Source organism: Theropithecus gelada, chromosome 10 (genome assembly GCF_003255815.1).
Source record: "Theropithecus gelada isolate Dixy chromosome 10, Tgel_1.0, whole genome shotgun sequence".
Classification (NCBI taxonomy): Eukaryota; Metazoa; Chordata; class Mammalia; order Primates; family Cercopithecidae; genus Theropithecus; species Theropithecus gelada.
This window is the reverse complement of record NC_037678.1, coordinates 29,542,245-29,566,210: the sequence shown is the minus strand read 5'-3', so window position 1 is coordinate 29,566,210 and position 23,966 is coordinate 29,542,245. Positions and strand designations below refer to the sequence as shown.

Genomic DNA, 23,966 nt, shown 5'->3' with positions numbered 1-23,966 from the left:
GTGTGACCCAGCACATTTCCAGCTGTGGTAGCTATGAGGAAAGACTTCTTCTGTTTGAGAAAAGCAGGGGGGAAAGTAAAGGGAACTCTGTGTTGTACCTCATCTACCAGCTCAGCCACAGTGAGGTAGAGCACCAAGCAGATTCTTAGAGTCCCTGAGTCCAGGTCTAGGGTCTTGGTCAGCATTTGTGCACTTACCCTGGGCCAAAGATTGAGTCCCAGGCATTGCAGAGTTTATCACAAGCTAACTAAATAGTCCTTGGGCAGAACCCCCTAAGTGCCAGGTTAGCTACAGTAAAATAGAAAAGCAGGTAAAACTTGAAGATTCTATACTTTAATCTCTGGCTTCCAGATAGCATCTATGGACCCACTCATGGAACTTGCCACCCTGTAGGCAGAGACACAAACCTGGCTGACTTTGTCATCTATTAATCATAGAGTCCTAGGCTTTGAGTAAACTTATATGGTAGCCAAGTAGTGGTTACAGTGGGCCTTGGGTGAGACCAAGTTCTGTGAACTTCGCAGGTATGAACCAGCACAGTCTCAGTGGTGTTCACAGCGGTCCTTGTGTTACCCCAACTCCAGCTCCACATGCCTCTGCACAGAAAGAGAGACTCTGCTGGTTTGAGATAAAGTGAGGGAAGAGAACAAGAGTCTCTACTTGATAAATCAAGAAAATTTTTCTTAATGTTAATCCAAGGCCACCAAGGCAGTACCTCTACGTGTTTGTGTAAACTACTGTGTTATTGGGTTTGGGACCCAAGTCTCTTTGAATACCTGGAAAGCGTTCCCAAAAATAATGGGCACAAACAAGCCCAGACTCTGAAGACTACAATAAAGACTGAACTCTTCAATGCCCAGATATAGATGAACATCTACAAGTATCAAGACCATCCAGGAAAACATGACCTCACCAAGCAAGCTAAATAAGGCACCAGGGACAAATCCTGAAAAAACAGAGATATGTGACCTTTCATACAGGAAATCCAAAAAGCTGGCTGAGGTAATTCAAAGAAATGCGATATAACACAGAGAAAAAAATTCAAAATTCTAGCAGATAAATTTAACAATGAGATTGAAATAAAAAGAATAAAGCAGAAATTTTGAAGCTAAAATGCAATTGTCATACTGAAGAATGTATCAGAATTACTTAAAAGAATTGATCAAGAAGAAGATAGATTTAGTGAACTTGAAGTCAGACTATTTGAAAGTACAAAGTCAGGGGAGACAAAAAAGAATAAAAACTAAAGCATGCCTACAAAATCTAAAAACAATAGCTTCAAAATAGCAAATCTAAGAGTTATTGCCCTTAAAGAGGAGGTAGAAAAAGAGATTAGAGTTAAACATTTATTTAAAGAAATGGTGTTAAATAATATTTAGCAATTCCCCAGCATTCGATATCAATGTTCGAGTACAAGAAAGTTACAGAACAAGCAGATTTAACCCAAAGAAGACCACCTCTAGGCACTTAACTGAACTCCCAATGGTTAAGGATAAAGAAATGATTCTAAAAGCAGTGAGAGAAGAGACGCAAATAACATTCAGTGGAATGTCCTTTAAACCTGATGAAGAAATAAGAATTTTTCCTGACAAACAAAAACTGATGGATTTCATTAACAACTGACATGTCCTACAAGAAATGCTAAAGGGAATTCTTAACTTGAAAGAAAAAAAGTGAGTGAGCAATAAGAAATCATCTGAAGGTACAAAACTCAGTAATAGCACACGAAAAAACACAGAATATTATAACATGGTAATTATGGTGTGCAAAAATCTCAAATAGAGTAAACAACCAGTAAAAAAATAATAACTGCAACATATTTCCAAGACATGAACAGTAAAATAGGGATTGAAGAGAAATAACAAAAATTTAAAAGAATGGCAATAAAATTAAAGTGTAGAGTTTTTATTAGTTGCTTTGCTTGTTTCTTTGTTTATGCAATCAGTGTTAAATTGTCCACAGTCTAAAATGATGTGTTATAAGATATTATTTTCAAGCCTTATGGTAATTTCAAATCAAAAAGCATACCACAGATGTACAAAAAGTAAGAAGCAAGAAATTTGATTATATTACAGGAGAAATCACCTTCACTAAAAGGAAGACAGGAAGAAAGAAAAGAAGGATGAAAGGACAAAAGTCAATCAGAAAACAAATAACAAAATGGCAGGAGTAAGTGCTTATCAGTAATAACATTGAATGTAAATAAATACTCCAATCAAAAGACAAATAGTGGATGAATGGATAGAGAAGCAAGACAATAATCTGTGACCTAAGGAAAAAAAACTATACTTTACCTATAAAGATACATTTAGACTGAAAATAGAAGGATGGAGAAAGTTACTCCCTGCCAATAGAAACCAAAAAAGAGCAGAAATAGCTATACTTATACCAGACAAAAATAGATTTCAACAGAAGACTGTAGGAAGAGATTAAGAAGGTCATTATGTAATAATAAAGAGATCACTTCATCAAGAGCATATAATAATTGGAAATATATATGCACCTAACACTAAAGCACCTAGATAAATGAAGAAAACATTATAAGAGCTAAAGAAAGAAACCTCAATACAATAATGGCTGGACACTTCAACACCCCACTCTCGTCATTGGATAGACTTTCCAGACAGAAAATCAACAAAGAAACATCAGACTTAATCTGCACTATATAATGAATGAACCTAATAGATATTTATGGAAAATTTCATCCAACAGCTGCAGAATACACATCCTTCTCCTCACCACATGGGCTATTCTCAAGAATAGACCATGTGTTGAGTAACAAGTCTAAAAACATTCAAAAAAGTTTTTTGAATTGAAGTAACATCAAGCTTTTTCTCTGACCACAATGGAATAAAACTAGAAATCAATTTAAAAATGAATTTCAGAAACTATACAAACACTTGGACATTAAACATTTAAAAATATGCTCCTGAATAATCAGTAGGTCAATAAAAAGTTAAAAAGAAAATGAAAAATTTCTTGAAACAAATGATAATGGAAATATGGCACAGCAAAGAGGTACTATTATAAAAGGAAAATGTATAACTATAAGTGCACACATAAAAAACAGAAATGCTTCAAGTAAATAACCTAACAATACATCTTAATTAACTAGAATAAAAAGGCCAAACCAAATTCAAAATTAGAAGGAAAGATATAATAAAGATTAGAGCAGAAATAAGTAAAGTTAAAATGAAGAAAACAATGCAAAAGATCAATGAAAAAAAGTTGATTTTTTTGAAAAGTGAAACAATTGACAAATGTTTAGACAGGCTACCTGAAAAACTGAGAAGATGCAAATTAATAAAATCAGAGTTGAAAGAGGAGACATTACAAGTAACGCTTCAGAAAATCAAAGGATCATTAGTGGCTACTATGAGCAATTGTATGCCCACAAATTAGAAAACCTAGAGGAAATTAATTCTTAGACATACACACCTTACCAAGATTGAACTAGGAAAAACTTAAAAACTTAAACAGGCCAATAACAAATAACAAAATTAAAGCCATAATAAAAAAGCCTGTAGGACCAGACTGAAAAATAGAGAAGGAAAGAACATTTCCAAACTCATTCTTTGATCCAAGAATATTGATGCAAAAATTTGCAATACACCTAGCAAACTGAATTAAATGATACATAAACAGATAATTCATAATGACCAAGTGAGATTTATCCTAGAGATGCAAGGATGGTTCCACATGCAAATCAATCCATGTGATATATCATATAAACAGAATGAAGGGGCCGGGCACAGTGGCTCACGCCTGTAATCCCAGCACTTTGGGAAGCCAAGGTGAGTGAATCACTTGAGGTCAAGAATTCGAAACAAGCCTGGCCAACATGGTGGAACCCCATCTCTACTAAAAATGGAAAAATTAACCAGGCACCATGGTGGGCACCTGTAATCCCAACTACTCGGGAGGCTGAGGCAGGAGAATCACTTGAACCTGGGAGGCAGAGGTTGCAGTGAGCCGAGATCATGCCTTTGCACTCTAGCCTGGGTGACAGAGGGAGACTTCATCAAAAGAAAAACAAACAAACAAAAAAAACAGAATGAAGGACAAAATCCATATAATCATTTCAATTATGCTGAAAAATTATTTGAAAAAATTTAATAGCTTCAATAATAAAAAACCCTTTGAAAACTGGGTAAGGAAGGATACCTCAATATAATAAAAGTTATATACGACAGACCCACAGCTGGTATCATACTAAGTGGGGAAAAACTAAAAGCCTTTCCTCTAAAATCTGGAAGATGACAAGAATATCCACTTTTACCACTGTTGTTCGACATAATTCTGAAAGTCCTATCTGGAGCAATCAGACAAGAGAAAGTAATAAAAGGCATCCCAACTGGAAAAGAAGTCAAATTATCTTTTTTGCCGACGATATAATCTTATATTTGAAAAGACATAAAGATTCCTCTGGAAGGGTTTGAATGTGTATCCCCTCCCAAATCTCATACTGAAATGTTATTCTCAATGTTGGAGGTGGGCCTGGTGAAAGGTGATTCAACCAACCAGGTGGACTACTCATAAATGGCTTAGCACCATCCCATTTGGTACTATCCTCATGATAGTGACTGAGTTCCCATAAGATCTGGTTATTTAAAAGTGTGTAACAACTCACCCTCTGTTGCTCCTGCTTTTTGCACTGTTATGTGCAAGATTCTGCTTCAACTTCTGCCATGACTGTGAACTTCCAGAGGCCTTCCCAGAAGCATATGCCAGTGCTATGTCTTCTCTACAGCCTGCAGAATCATGAGCTACTTAAACCTCCTTTTTAAAAAAATGCATTATCTAGTTTTAGGTATTTATAGTGATGCAAAAATAGATTAATATAGAAAATTGGCACCGAGGAGTGGAAAATTGTTATAAGAATACCTGAAAATGTGGAATCAGCTTTGTAATTGGGTAAATAGGCAGAGATCGGAAGAGTTTGTAGGACTCAGAAGAAGACAGAAAAATGAGGGGAAGTTGAGATTTTCTTAGAGACTGGTTGTTTGGCTGTGACCAAAATGCTGATAGTGATCTGGACAGAGAAGGCTGGGCTGAGGAGGTCTCAGATGAAAATTAGAAACTTATTAGGACTGAAGCAAAGGTCATGCATGTTGCCTTAGCAAAGTGGTTGGCTGAATTTCTGTAGTGCCCTAGGGATATATAGAAGTCTGAAGTTGAAAGTGATGATTTAGGGTTTCTGCTGGAAAAATGTGTACGCAGCAAAGCATTCAAGATGTGGCCTGGCTGCTTGTAACAATCTATGCTCACATGTTGGAGAAAAAAAAAAAAGTTGTAACTTATACTTACGAGGGAAGCATAGTGTAAAAGCTTGAGAGTTTTGCAGTCTAATCATGTGGCAGAAAAATAAAAAGCTTTTATAAGAGAGGAACTCAAGCAGGCTGTGGAGCAACCACTTGTTAGAGATACTTGTATAAACCCCCAAAAAAGCAAGGGTTGATAGCCAAGACAATAGGAAAGAGGAATTGAAGGCATTTTAGAAATTTAAAAGGCAGCCCTCCATCACAGGCCCTGAGGCCTAAAAGAAGAGAATAGTTTCTGGGATTAGACCCAGGACCTGCTGCCTTGGGTAGCCTTGGAACATGGCTCCCTGCATCCTGGCCACTGCTCCAGCTCCAGGTGTAGTTCAAATTGGCCCAGTTACAAGTATAGTCACTGCTTCAGAGGGTGCAAGTCATAAGCCTTGGTAACTTTCATGTGGTGTTAGGCCTGTGGGTGTACAAAATGCAAAAGTTGAGACTTGATAACCTCCACCTTTATTTCAAAGGATGTATGGAAAAAGTCAGGGTGTGCAGGCAGAAGTGTGTTGCAGGGGTGGAGCCCTCATGGAGAACCTCTACTAAAACAATGCAGAGAAGAAATGTGGGGTCCCCATGCGGGCTCCCCATGGGTCATGGCCTAGTAGATCTGTGAGGAGAGGATCACTGTCCTCCAGACCCCAGAGTGATAGATCTAGCTACAGCTTGCTCCTTGCACTTGAAAAAGTCAGAGGCACACAATGCTAGCCCATGATAGCAGCTGTGGGGGCTGAACCATGCCAAGCCACAAGGTCGAAACTTCCCAAGGCATTAGTGTGCCCTGGAAATGGAACATGAATCAAAAATAATTATTTTGGAGCCTTACAATTCAACAACTCCCCTTCTGGGTTTCAGACTTGCATGGTTCCTGTGGCCCCTTTCTTTTAGTCTTTAGTCTTTTAGTCTCTGGGTTTTTTTAATTTATTTTTTTATAGCAGTGCAGAAACAGACGAATACACTACAATATATTGAGTTCAAAAAATTGTATAAAAAATAGTAATTTAAGAGTGGACAAAAAATTAAATAGACATTTATGAAAAGAAGACATATAAAGGGCAAGCAGGCAAATGAAAAAGTGCTTCACGTTACTGATTATCATAGAAATGCAAATCAAACCCAAAATGAGATATCATTTCACCCCAGTTAAGGGGGCTTTTATCCAGAAGTCAGTCAGAAACAAATACTGGTAATAGCCAAGATTTGGAAGAAACGTAAATGTCCATCAATAGATGACTGTTGATAGAGAAAATGTGGTACATATACACAATGGAGTGCTATTCAGCTATAAGAAAGAATGAGAGTCTGTCATTTGCAATAACATAAATGGAACTGAAAGTCTTTATGTTAAGTGAAATAAATCAGGCACAGAAAGACAAATGTCACATCTTCTCACTTATTTATGGGTGCTAAAAGTTGAAACAATTGATGTCATAGAGATAGAGAGTATAAGGGTAGTTACCAGAGGCTGGGAAGGGCAATGGGGGAACAGGGGGATAGTGGGGATGCTAAATGGGTACAAATAATTGTTAGAAAGAATGAATAAGACAGTATTTGATAGCACAACAGGGTGACTATAGTCAAAAATAATTTAACTATACATTTTATAAAAACTAAAAGAGTATAATTGGAATGTTTATAACACAAGCTATAAGTGAGGGGATATAAATAAAATAAAATAAAAAATAAAAATACATTTTTTATTATGTATTACTCAGTGCATGCCTGTATCATGTACCCCCATGACTTATGTCATGTACCCCCATAAATATATACACCAACTAGGTATCCACAAAATATAAATTAAACTATATACCCATAAAAATAAATTAAAAATTAAAATTAAAATTAAAACCAAAGGGGGGAAAGTATAATGAGGCATGTGTGACCCATGGCTTGAACCAGCTTTTCAGGTTAACTTTGGAATGTCCTTATCCAAGGAGAGGGGTCCATTTAGTCAACAGGGGCTTAGAAATTAATTTTTAGTTTATAAGTGGAAAAAAGAAGAATGTTTAGTCCTGAGCCATAGCTCTCAGTCAACCCCTGCAGGGAACCCTGTTCTTTACTCTGGAGATAAACACTATTTTTCTTTTCCACTGAATAATACCACATTCCAAAATGATGGGAAACATCTTGAAACTAAGAGGTACAGCCTTATTAAATTTGATTTGGTTTCGATTGTAATTAATTTAGTCACATGTGTTAGAGAGTTTGTCCTCGGTCTTCTCCTACTTTAGGCCCATGATCTGTTGAATTTGCTCAGCTCCCTGCTCAACAGCAGGAAATCAGTTAGAATTATTTAACAATTTAATTATGGCTGGGAGCGGTGGCTCATGCCTGTAATCCCAGCAATTTGGGAGACCAAGGTGGGCAGATCACTTGCTGTCAGGGGTTTGAGACTAACCAGGACCACATTTTGGTAAACATACCAAACGCCATCAAACAAAATGGACAAAATTCCTGAGAAATACATTCTATCCTTGAGGAGTAGACTTGCTGTGTTAGAGGAATTCATGGTTACCAAGCTTCTAGTTTAATAAACATGACTAGAATATTCTATCTTAATATGAGTAGCTAGGTACTCACAAGGCATCTAGAAAGTTAATACTTATGGTCTGAAAATAGCCACATTTTTTAGCTGGCCACAAATTACAATTGCAGAATATTTATGGTCATACAAGACATCTTCCACCAAGCTTGAAAAATGTATAAATGTCCCAGGGGTACAGCACTTTTTCTTAAAGATAATATTGATGAGCTAGCTTAGGTCCATGGGTTAATGGTCAATGTCAAAACCAATAGCCCCTGACTTTAGTGAGTACATCTGAACCTTCCACGTTTAATTATAACTCTTTCTCTTTGTAGTTACTTATAAGTAGAGGCACTAACAGAAGACAATGCATTCCTGCTCTTGTTTTCTGAGGGTGTCCAACTCTGTAATGGAGTCATTTCTAAGAAACTTGTTTCTTTCACTGTGCTCTCTGACTCACCTCAAATTTTTTCCTGCACGAGATCTAAGAATCCTACTTTGTGGTCTGTATCAGGACCCTCTTTTCTAGCAACACTTTTCAGCAACACCATGGAGGGACACCAAGACCAGACCCCCACTCCAAGGAAAACAATCCACATAGAAGCAATCAGCTGGCAAGTGGGTTGCCTTTTAGAGTCGTGAAGCCATTCAGGTGGGCAAGAATGATTATCCACTATTACTTAAGTGAGAGGCCCTAGGGTACAATGTTAGAGTGAGAGACTCAGCCCAAAAAGTTAGAGAGCTGGGGGTGTCATACTCAGATCAGAGGCCAAGATCCCAAGGTTAGATGCACTGGGGTACATTGAGAAGAATGAGTTTGGCTAAACAAGATGTTTGCCACTTTCTCTTTTTGGACTGTCCACCTTGTGCTCTCTGTCCCTCACCTGAGTGCTCTGCCTCTTGTCACCTTTCTGCTCACCACCTCTGTTTTATGGTAGCCTATAGGCTGCCCCAGGAAAGAGGCCCCAAAGAGTTTAGCTTTTACTCTCCTCAACGATCCTCTGACTTTTAGCTGATTGCTTATTTAATTTGCCACTGCTCCAAGTGACACTGAAAAAAACAGATGTCTGGGAACCTAGTATTTTTGTACCTTAGTTATCAGAAAAAATCAATAATAACCTCTCCATCATTATGACTAGAAGTCGAAATGTGGTATTTAACAGCCCTACATGATAAGTTCAGATATGCCTGTTTAGTGACAGGCTCTTTTATGACAAACCCTTGCAAACGATTAGGCTCAAGATGGAAAACATGAGACTTTTTCTTAACAGTTTTCTCTCATTTCTTAACCATAAGGTCATCTTTGATGAGCTGGTATAGGGCAGCTGGACCCTTCTTTCTAAACCCAGCATGTCACTTTTTCCCTGAAAGAGTTTTGTCAGTTTTGTCATAGCAGTGCGAAAATGGACTCATACATTACAACATACAAGTTACAGCCTTCCCATTTCCCCTGTTCAATATGACTCCATTTTTTTTTTGTAGCTTAATTTGTTTTATAGAAGAGAAACTAAGTGGGAGGAAATACATTATATACAGGCTTCTCTGATGCTTGGTCAGGATAAAAAATTAAAATGGGCTCCTATATGTTTGATGGAGGAAAAGACAAAATAGGGACAGCAAATAATTGATTACCCTTCTAATGCGAGTGCCTCTTAATATTAGGCTTTTCTCAGCTGGGGCTGAACTCTCCCGTGCCAGTCCAAGCACCCCATAAGAATACAGTCAGACTCCTTCCAGTTCTGGTAAGGTGTGCAGCATGTTATTCATTCCTTCTAGTTTTCCACGGTTATCTAGTGTCCAGTCATCATCTTCCCCCTGCCCTTCGAGTCCTATCTTACGTACATACCCCACTCTTGAAACACCCAGGCTTCCCCAGAACAACACACAGTGGGGCCTCTTGTCAGCTGTCAAAGCTGAATTTTTGGCCTCTCTGGGAAGTGACAGATGATAATAGGGACACTATATAGGTATATGTACCCTTTTCTATGTCTGAATTAACCATATGCAAGGAAAAACTAAAACAGTATTCAGAGGTTCCGGGAAAATTCACAGACAAATTTAAGCAGGCAGGATTTGCATATATTTATGTTTACCTGCTGCATGGTAGAAAAGCAGTGTATTACGGGAGTGGCTAGAGCACCTGCTAATAGGGTGGCAGCCTGTAACCAGGGACATGGCACCTATCAGGTAGGAGGCACAGCAGTGCCTGACCAGGACCCAAAAGAGAACTAGAATCTAGAAAAGAGAAATGAATTAGGAAAAAAGTGGGATATAGAGAGAAACAATTATGATCATTTGACTCCTTGAAGGAATAAAAAAAAAAGTGTGATAAAGCTTTTTAATTTTTATAAAGTCTGGAAAATTACTCAGGGGAAAGATGAAAACCTAGCCTTATTACTAGGGTGGATAATTTAGACTTTGAGGAGATACACTAACACTGACCCTGACTCCAAGAAGGGACAGGCAGTCCTAGGAGTTTATTTTATAGCCCAGTCTGCTTCTGATATCTGCAGGAAGCCGCCAAAAGCAGCCTTAGGCTTTCAGACTCCCATGGATCAGCTTTTAGACTTGGATTTTGCAGCTTTCCATCACAGGAATAGGGCAGAGAAAACACAAAATAAAGCAAATCTCCAAAGAGGCCCTGCTTCTAGCTGCAGCCTTGTGCTCTCCACCACTTCAGAGGCAGTCCTTTAAGCCCTGGCCCTCGCAGAGGAAGTGAGAAGGTAAAAGTCTCAGTCTGTGCCTCTGGGCCACTGTGCCTTGGATATAAATCAACGTGCCTTCTGTAAGACGGTAGGCCGCTGCCAAAGCAAATGAACTGCGCTTCCAAGGGAGCCATCATCAGAGCCCAGCAGATCCAAAAGTGATAGGGCCTGATACTTCCTGCCTCCGCTCCCATTGGACTGTTAGCTATTGAGAGATGGAAGAGCCTCAGGTGACTCTTAAAGTTAACACTCAGGTAGGAGTGTTAACTTCTTATTAGGTATGGGAGCAGATGACTCCGTCTTGATTCAATACAATGAGCTCCTGTCTTCTCATGATGGACAAGCCCAAACACACTGCTTTTTTTTTAATCTTCTAAGTTGTCCTCCAGAGCCTCTGGGTTTCTCACCTGCCTTTTTAGTACTGTCTGAATGCCTGACCTCTTACTGGGGAGAGATTTATTGACTCAGGAGACCAAGTCATGGTCACCTTCACAGATCATAAAGCATAGGAAGTGTTACTTTTGTTCCCGACCCCTCACGGGAAAAAAGAAGTTGAGAATGAGTTGTCACATTTACCACATGAGGTGTTGTCTCAAGTAAATCTTGAGGTTTGGGCCACACAGGCTCTGGGAAATGCACTAAACACCTCCCCCATTCAAATCCAACTTCAGCCTAGTGCTCCTCGCCCTCGGAAGAGACAATACATTTTAAGGCAAGAAGCATGAGGGGAAATTCAACCCCTTATTGCCAAATTCTTGCCATATGAGTTATTAAGGCCATGAGAGTCTCCTTACAATACTCTCATGTCACCAGATAAAAAGGCTAATGGGAAGTACAGATTTGTCAGAAACCTTACAGCATTAATAAATGCAATTGTCTCCATACACCTCATTGTCCCCAATACTTACCAAGTCCCAGGGGATGCAAACTGGTTTACATCCTTAAATCTGAAAGATGCATTTTTCTGCATCTCAATGCATCCAGATTCATAATATGTTTGCCTTTGAATGGACTGATTCAGATATACATTCCGCCTCAAAACTAACCTGGACAGCCATCTCTGAAAGCTATTCTGGCATAGCCCCTACTTATTTGAAAATGCTCTAGCTGAGGACTTAGGAAATCTACAATTGGAAAGGGATACAATTATTCAGTATGTAGGCTACTTGCTCATTGCTAGCCCAATTAAAGAAGACTCAAATAATAATAATACTGTTAAATTGGTAAATTTCCTGGGAACTTGCAGATATAGGGCATCACCATACAGGGCTCGGATTTTGACTCAAAGACTTAATTATTTGAAATCTGTCTTAGCCTCTGGAACTGATCAACATCCCTAGAAGATAAAAAAGTTATTTTAGTCATGTAAGGGTCCCAGTCCAACAAATGACTATGGGCTTTTTTAGGAGATAGCTGGGTACTGCTACTTATGGGTGCCCAGATTTGGACATGTAGCCAAACCTTTATATGATACACTAAAGGGAAAGATTTAGAGCTCCCAGAATGTAAGTAGAACTGCAAGCAAATCTTCAAAACTCTCACGGAGAAATTGGGCTCTGCTGCAGCTGTGGGAGTCCCCAAGTTGGATGAACCATTTTTTTCTTTATGTGGCCAAAAAGCAAGGCATAGGCCTTGAGTAATCTTGCCCCAAAACTGGGGGATATTCCAAGGCCAGTAGCCTAATTTTCTAAGCAGATAGATGAGGTGACCTCAGGGTGGCCTTGATGTCTTAGAGCTATTGCTGCTACCACTTTTCTCGTAGGCAAAGCTAATAAACTAACATTAGAACAGCACCTACAGGTTTTTGACCCGACACCAAGGGGAGGTGGTCCTAGAAGCTAAAGGGCACCAGTGGATAATAGGAGAATATTTATGAAAGTATCAGGCCTTATTGTTAGACACTCCAGACATAACCCTTAAAGCCTACCAAACCATAAACCCAGCTACTTATCTGCCAGAGTCCACAGGTGCTCCCAGCCTTTCTGGCATACACGTTGTATTAGTCTGTTCTCATGCTGCTAATAAAGACATATCTGAGGCTGGATAACTTATACAAAAAAAAGAGGTTTAATTGACTCACAGTTCCACATGGTTGGGGAGGCCTCACACTCATGGCAGAAGGCAAATGAGGAGCAAAGTCACATCTCTTACATGGCAGCAGGCAAAAGAGCTTGTGTAGGGAAGCTCCCCTTTATAAAACCATCAGCTGCAATCCCAGCACTTTGGGAGGCCAAGGCGGTGGATGACCTGAGGTGAAGAGATGGAGGCCAGCCTGGCCAACATGGTGAAACCCCATCTATACTAAAAGTACAAACATTAGACAGGCATGGTGGTGGGTGCCTGTAATCCCGGGCTGAGACAGGAGAATCACTTGAACCCAGGAGTCAGAGGTTGCAGTGAGCCAAGATCATGCTACTGCACTCCAGCCTGAGCAACAGAGCAAGACTATGTCTCAAAAATAAATAAATAAATAAACCATCCGATCTCACGAGGCTTATTCACTGTCACAAGAACAGCATGGGAAAGACCCATCCCCCGATTCGATTACCTCCCACTGGGTCCCTCCCACGATATACGGGAATGATGGGAGCTACAATTCAAGGTAAGATTTGACTGGGGACACAGCCAAAGCATATTACAGGTCATGAAACAAATTTGTTCTAGCAGGCCAGACTTAAGACAGATGAATCCCTTGACCATCCCAAGGAAGAGTGGTTAACAGATGCAAGTTGTTTTATGCATCAGGAAAACAGGAGGGCTAGATATGTTATTATTAGTCAGCACAAGAGAATCAAGGCACAAGCCTTGCTAGCCTCTACCTCAGCTCAAAAAGCTGTGTTAATTGAACTTACTAGGCCCCTGCAGTTGGGAAAGGATTTAAAAGTTAACATTGACACTGATTCCAAGTATGATTTTTTAGTGCTTTATGCTTATGCTGCAATTTGGAATGGGTAGGGACTCCTGACCCCCAAGGGCTTTTCCATGCAACATCATGCAGATTTTGAGCTTGTTAAAATGCTGTTTTGCTGCCAAAAAGTGACTATAACTAGTTGCTGAGGACATCAAAAGAGAGACTGACCATGTAAAAGGAAATGCCCTTGTAGATGCCCCAGCCAAGGCCCTTGCACTGAATGGGCCAAGGAAGTTTATGGGCGTGCTGCTCAGCATACATAGAACTGGGCCAGAATACTCTGAAGAAGAACAAAAATGGGCCAGGGATTGCATTTCAGTCCAGGGCTCCTCTGACTGGCTGAATGATGGTAATAAATTACTAATGCCAAATACCAATCATAGGAATATATTTCAGCACTTTTCATGATTTGTTTCACCCTAGAAGGAATTCTTTGTTTCTGTTAATATCTCATTTGTTTATAGGGGTAAATCTTTTCAAGACACTAAAACAGGTGATTCAGCCCTGTGAGCTCTGTGCCTGACAAGACCCAAACGGCCAGCAATTTTCTTCTTCTCTAGTTAAACCTGTCCAAAAATTGAGGAACCTATCCAGGTGAGAACTGGCAACTCTAATTTACCCACATGCCTTTCTGCAGGAGATTCAAATGTTTGCTAATGCTTACTGATACCTTCACTGGTTAGATCGAGGCATTCCTCACCCCATCTGAAAAGTGTTTACCAGAAGAAATAACTCCTCAGTTTGGGTCATCTAAAAGCCTGCAGAGTGACAATGGCCCATCTTTCACAGCAGGCCTATCCCAACACCTATGCTCAGCTTTAGGAATCCAGTATGACCTTCACTCTGCGTGGAGACCGCAGTCCTCTGGAAAGGTGAAGGGGCTAATCCTACTCTAAAGAAGACTCTAGCTAAACCAGAGGCCTATCTCTAACACCCATAGCTTACTGCGGGTTTGAACTGCTCCAAAGTCAAACTTACAATGAAGTCCTGTCGAGTTAACATCTGTGGTCTTTCCTAACCACAGATCTCCTAATAGATGAAAAGGCTCATCAATTACAAAAAATATGTCATCGGTCTAGGACAGTTGCAAAGGCACTCTGTGAATATGGAAACAAGAGGCTTCGGAAAATTCAGTTTCAGGTCAGCTAGGGATTTAGTCTTACTAAAGACGTGGGAGGAAGTTCTCCAGCTGACCAGCTTTCCCCAACGTGGAAAGGACCACAGCAGGCCCACCTGAGCTCCCTAGCAGAGGTTCAACTCCAAGGGATTCACAGATGGGTACACCTGTGTGGAAGTAAAGCTGTTGCTTCTTCTGGGAGCCCAATCCGAGGCTGAGGCACGTGGGCACCCGGCTATGTAAGCGTTGGCGGAGGGCGGGCTGGGTCACTGCGCATCTGCGACTCCTTCTGGCCTTTCTCCTACTGCTCTAATCCCACCTTGGCCATGGGGGAGAGTATGCTCATGCAGATCCGGCAATGCGGGAACAACTTCGGCACCAAGGTTGGCATCCGGGGCTCTGAGGGCCCAGCTCGGGCCTGCCTGGTGGCCAGGGAAGATGTTGGCAGTAGCAGTGGAGGGGCGGTGCTCCTGCATTGCGGCCCCTGGGCTCCCTGCTGGGGACATGGTGGAACTGGGCAACTGGCGAGGCGGCCGGGATGGATCCCAGGGACACGGAGGCTAGGGATGGGGTGTGGATGAGGCTGAGGGTGGAAGAGGAGCTAGGACAGGAGCTGGGGTGCCTCCAGCTCCCAGGCCTCCGTGACTCAGCCCTGGTCTGTCTGGCCCCTCCAATCTCTTGCAGTTCTGGGAGGTGATCTCTGATGAACATGCCGTCGAGTCCGCTGGCACCTACCACGGGGACAGCGACCTGCAGCTGGAGCACATCAACGTGTACTTCAACGAGGCCAGGGGTGAGACCCCAGTCCTTCTCCGATGGCCCTCCTGGGAATGGCGGCCCTCCCCTCGCTAATGCCTTCCCGCCCCACACAGGTGGCTGGGACATGCCCCGCGCTGTGCTCGTGAATCTGGAGCCGGGCCCCATGAACTCGGTGCTTGGGGCCCTTGGGGCAGATCTTCAGGCCAGACAACTTCATCTTTGGTGAGCTGGCGCGGGGGTGAGGACTGGGGTGCGGCTCCTTAGCCAGGGGAGCTCAAAATCTAGGAATGCCCCAAGGTCATTGCTGTGGGAACTGTGGAGCCAGGGCCTCTGAACACCCTCCTATCCTCCGAGTCGCTCAATCTGCCTCTCCTAAAGGGGTTTTGGGAGGAAGGCCCAGGTGTCTCCTCGAGGTGTGGAGCTACTGCTGTAAACTCCCTGCAGGGAGCTGAGCTGGGGCCCTGTCTACTGCCTTCCCTGAAAATGGGCAGGAGCCACCTGCAGGAGGTTCTGTTAGCCTGTCTCAGGTTTGACTCCCGACTTGATTTCTAACAGGGGAAGCTGCTGTGACTCTGGGGGAGGGGGGTTCATTTGCTCCACCTCCAGGGTGAATGGCGCTTTCATCTCACATGTGATGCTTGGCCCATTTTGCATTGTGGTGGTGACCACTGATGACGGTATACTTGGCCATCGAGTGACTGGCTGTACTGTCTTACAGGTCAGTGTGGGGCCGGAAAAATCTGGGCCAAGGGGCACTACACAGAAGGCGCAAAACTGATGGAATCAGTGATGGACGTTGTCAGAAAGGAGGCTGAGAGCTGTGACTGCCTGCAGGGTTTCCAGCTGATCCACTCCTTGGGTGGGGGGACTTGATCTGGGATGGGTACCCTTCTTATTAGTAAGATCTGGGAGGAGTATCCAGACAAGATCATAAACACATTCAGTGTCCTGCCCTCGCCCAAGGTGTCACACACCGTGATGGAGCCCTATAACACAACACTCTCATTTAATGAGCGCATAGAAAACTCACATGGGACATTCTATTTAGATAATGAAGCCTTACTGGACATCTGCGATAGCACCCTAAAACTGCCCACACCCACCTATGGTGATCTGAACCACCTGGCATCTGCTACCAGGAGTGGGGTCACCACGTGCCTGCACTTCCCAGCCCAGCTGAATGCTAACATGCAGCAGCTGGCCCTGAACACGGTCCCATTTCCCCGGCTGCATTTCTTCATTCCTAACTTTGCCCCACTGACCAGCCAGGGCAGCCAGCAGTACCCAGCCCTGTCCGTGGCTGAGCTTACCCAGCAGATGTTTGATACTAGGCATATGACAGCCTGCGACCCCTGTCATGGCAGCTACTTAATGACAGCTGCCATTTTCAGGGGTCGAATACGCCTGAGAGAGGTGAAGGAACAAATGTTCAACTTTCAAAATAAAAATAGTAGCAACTTTGCTGACCATTAAAACAGCCTTCTGTAACATCCCACTCTGGGGGCTAAAAACTTCGACTGTTGCTATTGGGAATAACACGGCCATCAAGGAAACTCTTCAAGCGTGTCTCAGAGCAGTTTACAGCATGTTCAGGCGCAGGGCCTACCTCCACTGGTACACAGGCGAAGGAATGGATGAGACAGATTTCACAGAGGCCTAGAGCAACATGAACTACTTAGCCAAACAGTGTCAAGAACAGGAGGATGCCACAGCCAAGCAGGAGGAGTTTGAGTGTGTTGAGGAGGAGGTGGCCTAGAACTTTCTTTTTCTGGGTAGAGGAGGGAAACTGGATTCTTTAGTGTGTTCTGACAGTCATGTGTCACTACACACTAGTTTGTGTCTTCACCTCTCCTGATGCATTTTAAAGTGTTTTTTAGTATGTGGTTTTGCCTAATAAAGTATTTTCGTAGAATCTGGTTTCACCTCCAACTTCTTTCTATAGGCTCTTGGCTACTGCTGCCAGATGCGCATAGTTGTCCTGCAAGGCTGAAGCTGTCTGGGCTTATCACACGCCCAGGAACAAGCATTCCAGTGGTTCCAGGAGGGGTCGGCATGGGCTGTGGACATGGTAGGCAGGCTTCACATGAACTTGGGGGTGCCCTGGGCCTTGGGCAGCTACGTGGTGGAAAACCTGTTCCTGAAGGCAAGGCTTGGCTTATCCCATGCACCAAACTTCTAGGGGACCAGCTGGCCCTCTGTTTCTGGAACTTTAAAAGTGATCAGTGACCCTGGTAGACAATAATGTCCCCAGGGTAGGAATGTGATCAGACAGTTGGTTCTGAACCAGCAATGAAGGGTGGGCAAGTAGGACCCCAGCCGTTCCATCATCATGATGGCCTGGGTGTGTCCATGTGGCCTCATTCTCTTAATGAGGTGGGCATGGGACATCTGACAGGGACCAGTGGGCAGGAATCAAGCCCAGTGTATGCTCACATGCACTGAACCCTATGTCGAAGGGGATTAGGTCCTGGGGGGCCGTAGATGGTGGTTGCTGGGCCTGTGTGCTCGGGGCAGTCTCTCCAAAGGCACAGATGGGCTTTCTGTACAGGACCTGGGGAGAGAGGCAGGTGCTCACAAGTGCCGCTTCCCCTAACTGGCAATCAGTGAGAAAAACACCAGAGTGGAGGTCTGACCCGCCCCAGTCTGGAGGGCTGGTGTTCTCTGGAAAGGTGGCTAATGTGCACCGTCTGCTGTCTCTCTGTCCCCCACTCCAGAACTTCAGGGCAACAATAATCCAAGATCATCAGGATGAGACTCGTGGTGATAGGTCCTTTAGCCGGGCAGAGTCTCCTCCCCAGGCTTCTTGGGGAGCTCGGACTTCAAAGCCTGCTTTGGGGAAGCTGTCAAATAAGAGGTGTGTGAGCTGGGTGCTGGGCAGCATGCTAGGCCAGTGCTCTTCAACCTGGCTCTTGTAGAACTTGTCCATGCCCTGTGTGATGACCTCTTGGTAATTCCCACCCCCCACCCCCCACCCCCATCACACAGATAAGATGAAGCCAGCATAGCCTGGGGGGTGGGCAGATGTACGGGTTCTAGCCCAGGTCCCCTGGGCATACCCACCTGCCTCAGATGTGTCAGGGAAGACAGGTGAGGCCCCTTTCTTTTTGTTCTCTGAATGTTGGCAATGGCCTATTACAGCCAAATGGGAACAGGCAGGCAGGAGAGTGCCTCATCTCAAAAGAAGTGGCTCCTGGAAGCATCTGGAAGGTGGGAGAGGTCCCCCACCCTCCCCCAGCCTGTTCTCAGAGCAGGAAAAGGGGCCTCAGTGACAGTCCTCCTCAGTGGCTCTCACTCTGAGGGGTGTCCTTGCCCAACCCAGGTGTGCATCCATCTGAGATGGCCTTGCATGGGGCCTGGTTGGGAAGATTCAGCTGTAGCAACCGCTGGAACCTGCCCACACCTAGTGTCTCCACTCACGCGTGGGATTAGATGTTCCTCCCTCCTGTAGGGGTACAGCCAGAGTGGCGGAGGGGGCAAGTCACTGCTGCAGTTCCCACCTGGCTCTGAGTGGGGGTCAGGCTTGGTGCCCATGTACTTCCCAGTTACCTGGTTCCATCTGGGGGCTTCATGGACAGGAGTGGTGCTTTTCCAGGCCCTTTTCTATATGCTAGCTTCAGGCCCAGGTTTCCCAAGTTTCTGGAGCCCCCCCCCTCCCAACCTGGCAAGCATGGCCTGTTGTAGCGGAAGGACATCAAGCCTATAGGCAGCAGAACTTGTCTGGGTGTGTTCTCTGCCCCTGGAGGCCCCGGGTTGTTTACCTCTTTGGGTGAGAGTTGGCTTAGGACCTCAAGATTCTTGTAGAACTTCAGAACTGTACAGACAGCCCATGAGGGAGCAGGGGCTGGGACTGGCAGCTAACCAGTGTAGTGGGGGTTGTAGGGCTCAGTTTGGTCTTGCAGGGAATTCAGGGAGGTTTGGATTTGCTGAAGCTCTATGAAGCTTGGGCTTGGATGTGGAAACAGCATGGAGCCGGGGCCCTTCTGCACACTGGAGTCTGCGGAGTTGCCCCCTGGTGCATCCATAGGTGTTCCCCACCTGGAGCACAGCTGTGAATAGAAGCCGGGAGAGCTGTGGAGGGAAGAGGAGGCAGAAGGAGTCTCAGGGCAACCCCAGCAGCCAGGCAGGGCCTCTGCCAGTGAGATGCAGATCCAGCCTGTTGGCCAGTCAGCAGCTGCTTGGCTGGCTGCAGATCACCTGACCTCTGCTCACCAGTAGATGGGGGTTGCAGAAGCCCTTATCTTCTGGGACTTCAGTAGCTTGAAGGGGCAGCACATACCACATGCTAAGAATAGCACCTAACTCAGGCAAGCTTTTCCAAGAGCACCACATCATATTAACATCCGACCTGTAGAGGACACCACCAAATCTCTCCATCTCTCATTCCAACTGTAGGAAAAGGGAGTCTTCTGTCCTAGGGGAGCAGGCACAGGCATATCTATGCAGTGGGCACACGGTCCAGCTTGGGGAAAGGCCCTTGGATACATGCTGGTTTCACCAACCCTCTGTGGGTTGGGTTTGGCCTGGACTCTTGAACCCCAGGAGGCCAGTACCCCCCTGCATGGGACAGGACTGGGAGGTGGGTGGGAGGGCTGAGCTTTGAGGGAAACCATTATTTGGCCTCATGGGAAATGGTGCAGGTGGTGGTTGGTGGCTCAGTTTTGCAGGACCTGGGTGATCACCAGGGAGTAAAAATTGCCTTTATGAGAAATTGCCAAAACTGATGCAAGCTCGTGAGTGGAAAAGGTGAGTAATGCTGGCAACCGGCTTCACCTGCTCCTTCCCCACAAGTAACTGGTGTTCAGAGGTGGGTTTGACTGCTTCCCAGCCTTTCCTCTTTGCGTGTAGCTGTGTGCATGTACTTTGGTGTGTACACACGTTCCCTGGAGGAGTTACTTTTATTTATTTATTTGGGGGGACAACGAGTGAGGCAGCCTGACACTTGCTTACCTTGTCTTTCAAGTGTGGAGTCCTCTATGGAGTGGGCCTCGGGTACTTGCTAGCTGGCCTCTGCCAGCCGTTTGGCTGCCCCAGTTTCTGCCCTTCACAGACACGCTGGCCACCTGCTGTGACATTCAGTGGCCTTGTTTGCAACTAGCATGATGAAACAAGTGGATCAGGTATATTATAAAACTGAAAACCCATAAAACATGCAGAGGGAAAGGATAAATGACCATGTGTGTACTGCTCTGCTAAAGTGCACGTCACATGACTGAGATGACAAACATTTTTTTCACCTAACATGTGGGCCCTGAGGAAGGGCATTTATGTTTTAATTTTTATTTATAAGCGTTAGAAGAAATGCTATCAGGCTTTCTTTTCCATTATCCCCAAATCCCACTTTACCCCCTCAAGTTTACCTACCTCAGAGAGAAAGAGGGGCTCACCTGGTTAATGAGAGCCTGAAATGATTTGAGCCAGGTCACTGTGTAAAGGTCATACTGCTTCTGTCTCCTTGTGCATCACTTGCTCAGCTCAGACATTTCATAGCTGCCTGTATACAGGTAGATGTGTTACCCTCCTAACCTGCTTTCTTGGTTCGATACATTCCTGAGAGCATGTGAGAGCACTTAAGGTCTAGGCTCGTGGGAGGACTGTTCTGCCCACCTCAGCTCATCTCTCCCGCTCGGCCTGCATGCGTGCCTTCCTCCATCTGATTCCAGAGCAGGGGACGGGAGGTCTCACATCGACCTCAAGTTTATGTGACTTTTTCCACCTCTGCTTTCCCAGACAGCCTCTGCTGTGGGACTTGTAAGGAGATTTGTGAAGTCAGTGTCTACTTTTCTTGTGTGGGTGTTTTATAAATTAGAGCCCTGGAGGGGAATACATGTTACAGGTACTCCAAACCCCTAACCTAGAAACATCTAAGCCTGGCCCTTTTTTGGTGGTAAAATACATATAACATAAAACTTACCATTTTAACCATGGTTAAACGAACAGCTCAGTGGCATCCAGTATATTCACAGTGTTGTACAACCATCTCCTTTATCCATATCTACCACTTCTTTATCATCCTAAACTGAAACACTATGCCCATAAATAAGTCTTTGAATAGAAGACGGATGCATTTGATTCCGTAAAAATTAAAACTTTCTATGAGAGAAAAATGCCTCAAAGTCAAAAGTCAACATACTGGGGAAATAGATCTGCAACATACATGACAGACAAAATGCTGATTTGATTTATATATATATATATATATATATATATATATATATATATATATATATATCCTATATATTAAAAGACCAACAGCCAAATTGAAAAATGGATAAGGGATGTAAAGAAACAGTTCAAAGAAACATGTATATTTTTAAATATTAATTTTTTTTACTTTAGTAAAATATGTATGACAGAATTTTTTAGAACACGAAGTACAAATACATTGTTGTGCAGCTATCACCACTATTCATTTCCAAATCTGTTTTATCATCCCATAGTGAAACTCTATATCCACGGAACAATAGCTCCCATTTCCCTTCCCCCATCCCCTGGAAACCACATCCTACTTTCTGTGTCTGTGAATTTAACTGCTCTAGATACATTATAAAAGTGGAAAGCATAGAATATTTGCATTTTTTGTTTTAATCTTTTCAAGGTTTGTGTTGTAGCATGTATTAGAATTTCTTTTCTTTTCAAGGCTGAATAATACATCATTGTGTATGTTGATCATATTTGCTTATCCGTTCATCTGTAGATGGACCTTTGGGCTTTTTCTAGCCTTTGGCTCTTGTGAATGCTGCTATAAACATGGGTGTGCAAATTCGCGCTTTCAGTTTTTTGGGGTATATACCCAGATGTGGAATTACTGGATCCCATTGTGATTACTGTTGTCCACAGTGGCTGTGCCATCTTCCTTTTCCACCGGCGGTGTGCAGGAGTCCTGGCTTCTCCACATCCAGCATTTGCTGTTTTCTGGGGCTGTGTTGTTTGCTTTGATTTGGTGGTGTTGGGTTTTTTGATGGTAGCTGTACTTATCTGTGTCAGTTGGTATTGCATTGTGGTTTGGATTTACATTTTTCTCATGATTAGTGATGCTGCGCACCTTATACTGTGTTTACTGGTCATTTGTATATCTTCTTTAAAGAAATGTATATTTTAAAACCTTTGCTCATGTTTAAATTTGAGTGTTTTGTTGTTGTCGCTCAGGTCTTTATATAGCCTGGATATTAATTACTTATCAAATATATAACGTGTGAGTATTTTCTCCCCCTCCGTGAATTGTATTTTCAATCTATTCATTGTATCTTCAGATACATAGAAGCTTTTCACTTTAAGTTCTTTTCATGTATGTTGTTTGTTGCTGTTGTTGTCTGTGCTTTCACTGTCATATCCAAGAAATGATTACCAGATTCTATGTTATGAAACTTTTTTCCTATGTTTTCTTCTAAGGGTTTTATAGTTTTAGCTCTTACAATTAGATGTTTGGTCCATTTGAAATGAAGTTTTTTATATGGTGTAAAGTAAGGGTTTCCAGCTTCATTGTTTTCCATGTAAATATTCGTTTGTTAACACCATTTAAAAAATACTGTCCTTTCCCCATTGAATAGTTTTGGCTCCCTTGTTAAAAATCATGATCACATTTTTTGGTTCTTTATTTCTATTGCATTGGTCTTTATGTCTGTCTCTATGTTGATACAACATTGTTTTGGGTACTGAAGCATTGCAGTAAGTTTGAAACCAAGAGGTGTTAGTCCTCTCACTTTGTTAGTTTTTAAGATTGATTTGGCTACTTGGAGTTTTTTGAGATTTTATCTGAATTTTAGAATGGGTTTTTCTATTTTTGCAAATATTGGAATTTTCATAGTGATTTTATTGAATCCATGGATGACTATAGAAAACAATGGCATCTTGACAAGGTTTTGTCTTCCAATCCATAAACACATGATGTCTTTTCATTTATTTGTATCATCTTTAATATTTTTTCTGCAACGTTTATAGTTTTTCCTGTACAGGTTTTTCATGTCCTTGGTTAAGTTGGTTTCTTTCTTCTTCAGATAGTTTATTGTAATTGTAGAAATACAGCTGATTTTTGTGTATTGATATGGTATCCTGCAGTATTGCTGAATTTTATTTATTGCATCTGACTGTTTATCTCACAGAAACTAAAAGATTTTTAACATATACGATTGTCATCTGCGAACAGATAATTTTACTTTTTTAAAAATTGGAGTATCTTTTATTTTACTTGCCTTATTGTTTTAACTAACTAGAACATTCAGTAGTATATTAAATAGAAGTAGTAAAAGCACACCAACATGGCACAAGTATACATATGTAACAAACCTGCACGTTATGCACATGTACCCTAGAACTTAAAGTATAATAATAATAATAATAAAAAAAAGAAAAATGAAAAAAAAGAAGTAGTAAAAGCAGGCATCCTTGTTTTTGCTCTTAGGGTAAAAGCTTTCAGTCTTTCACCACAATGTTAGCTCTCTCTGTGTGTGTGTGTGTTTTAAAATATAACATTAAGTTAAGGTGTTTTATTTCTTTTTATAGTTTATTAAGTATATTTTATCATGAATGTGGGTTAAATTTTGACAAATGCTTTTCTTTGATTAAATGATCACATGAGGGTTTTTTCCTTCTTTATGTTAATGTGATATTATACTGATTTTCATGTGTTGGAACA

General features: G+C 42.7%; 1 pseudogene; it reads left to right on the top strand.

Moving 5' to 3' along the window:
* Positions 1–14,901: 14,901 nt before the first annotated feature.
* On the top strand, positions 14,902–17,090 carry LOC112632983 (annotated as a pseudogene).
* Positions 17,091–23,966: the final 6,876 nt, after the last annotated feature.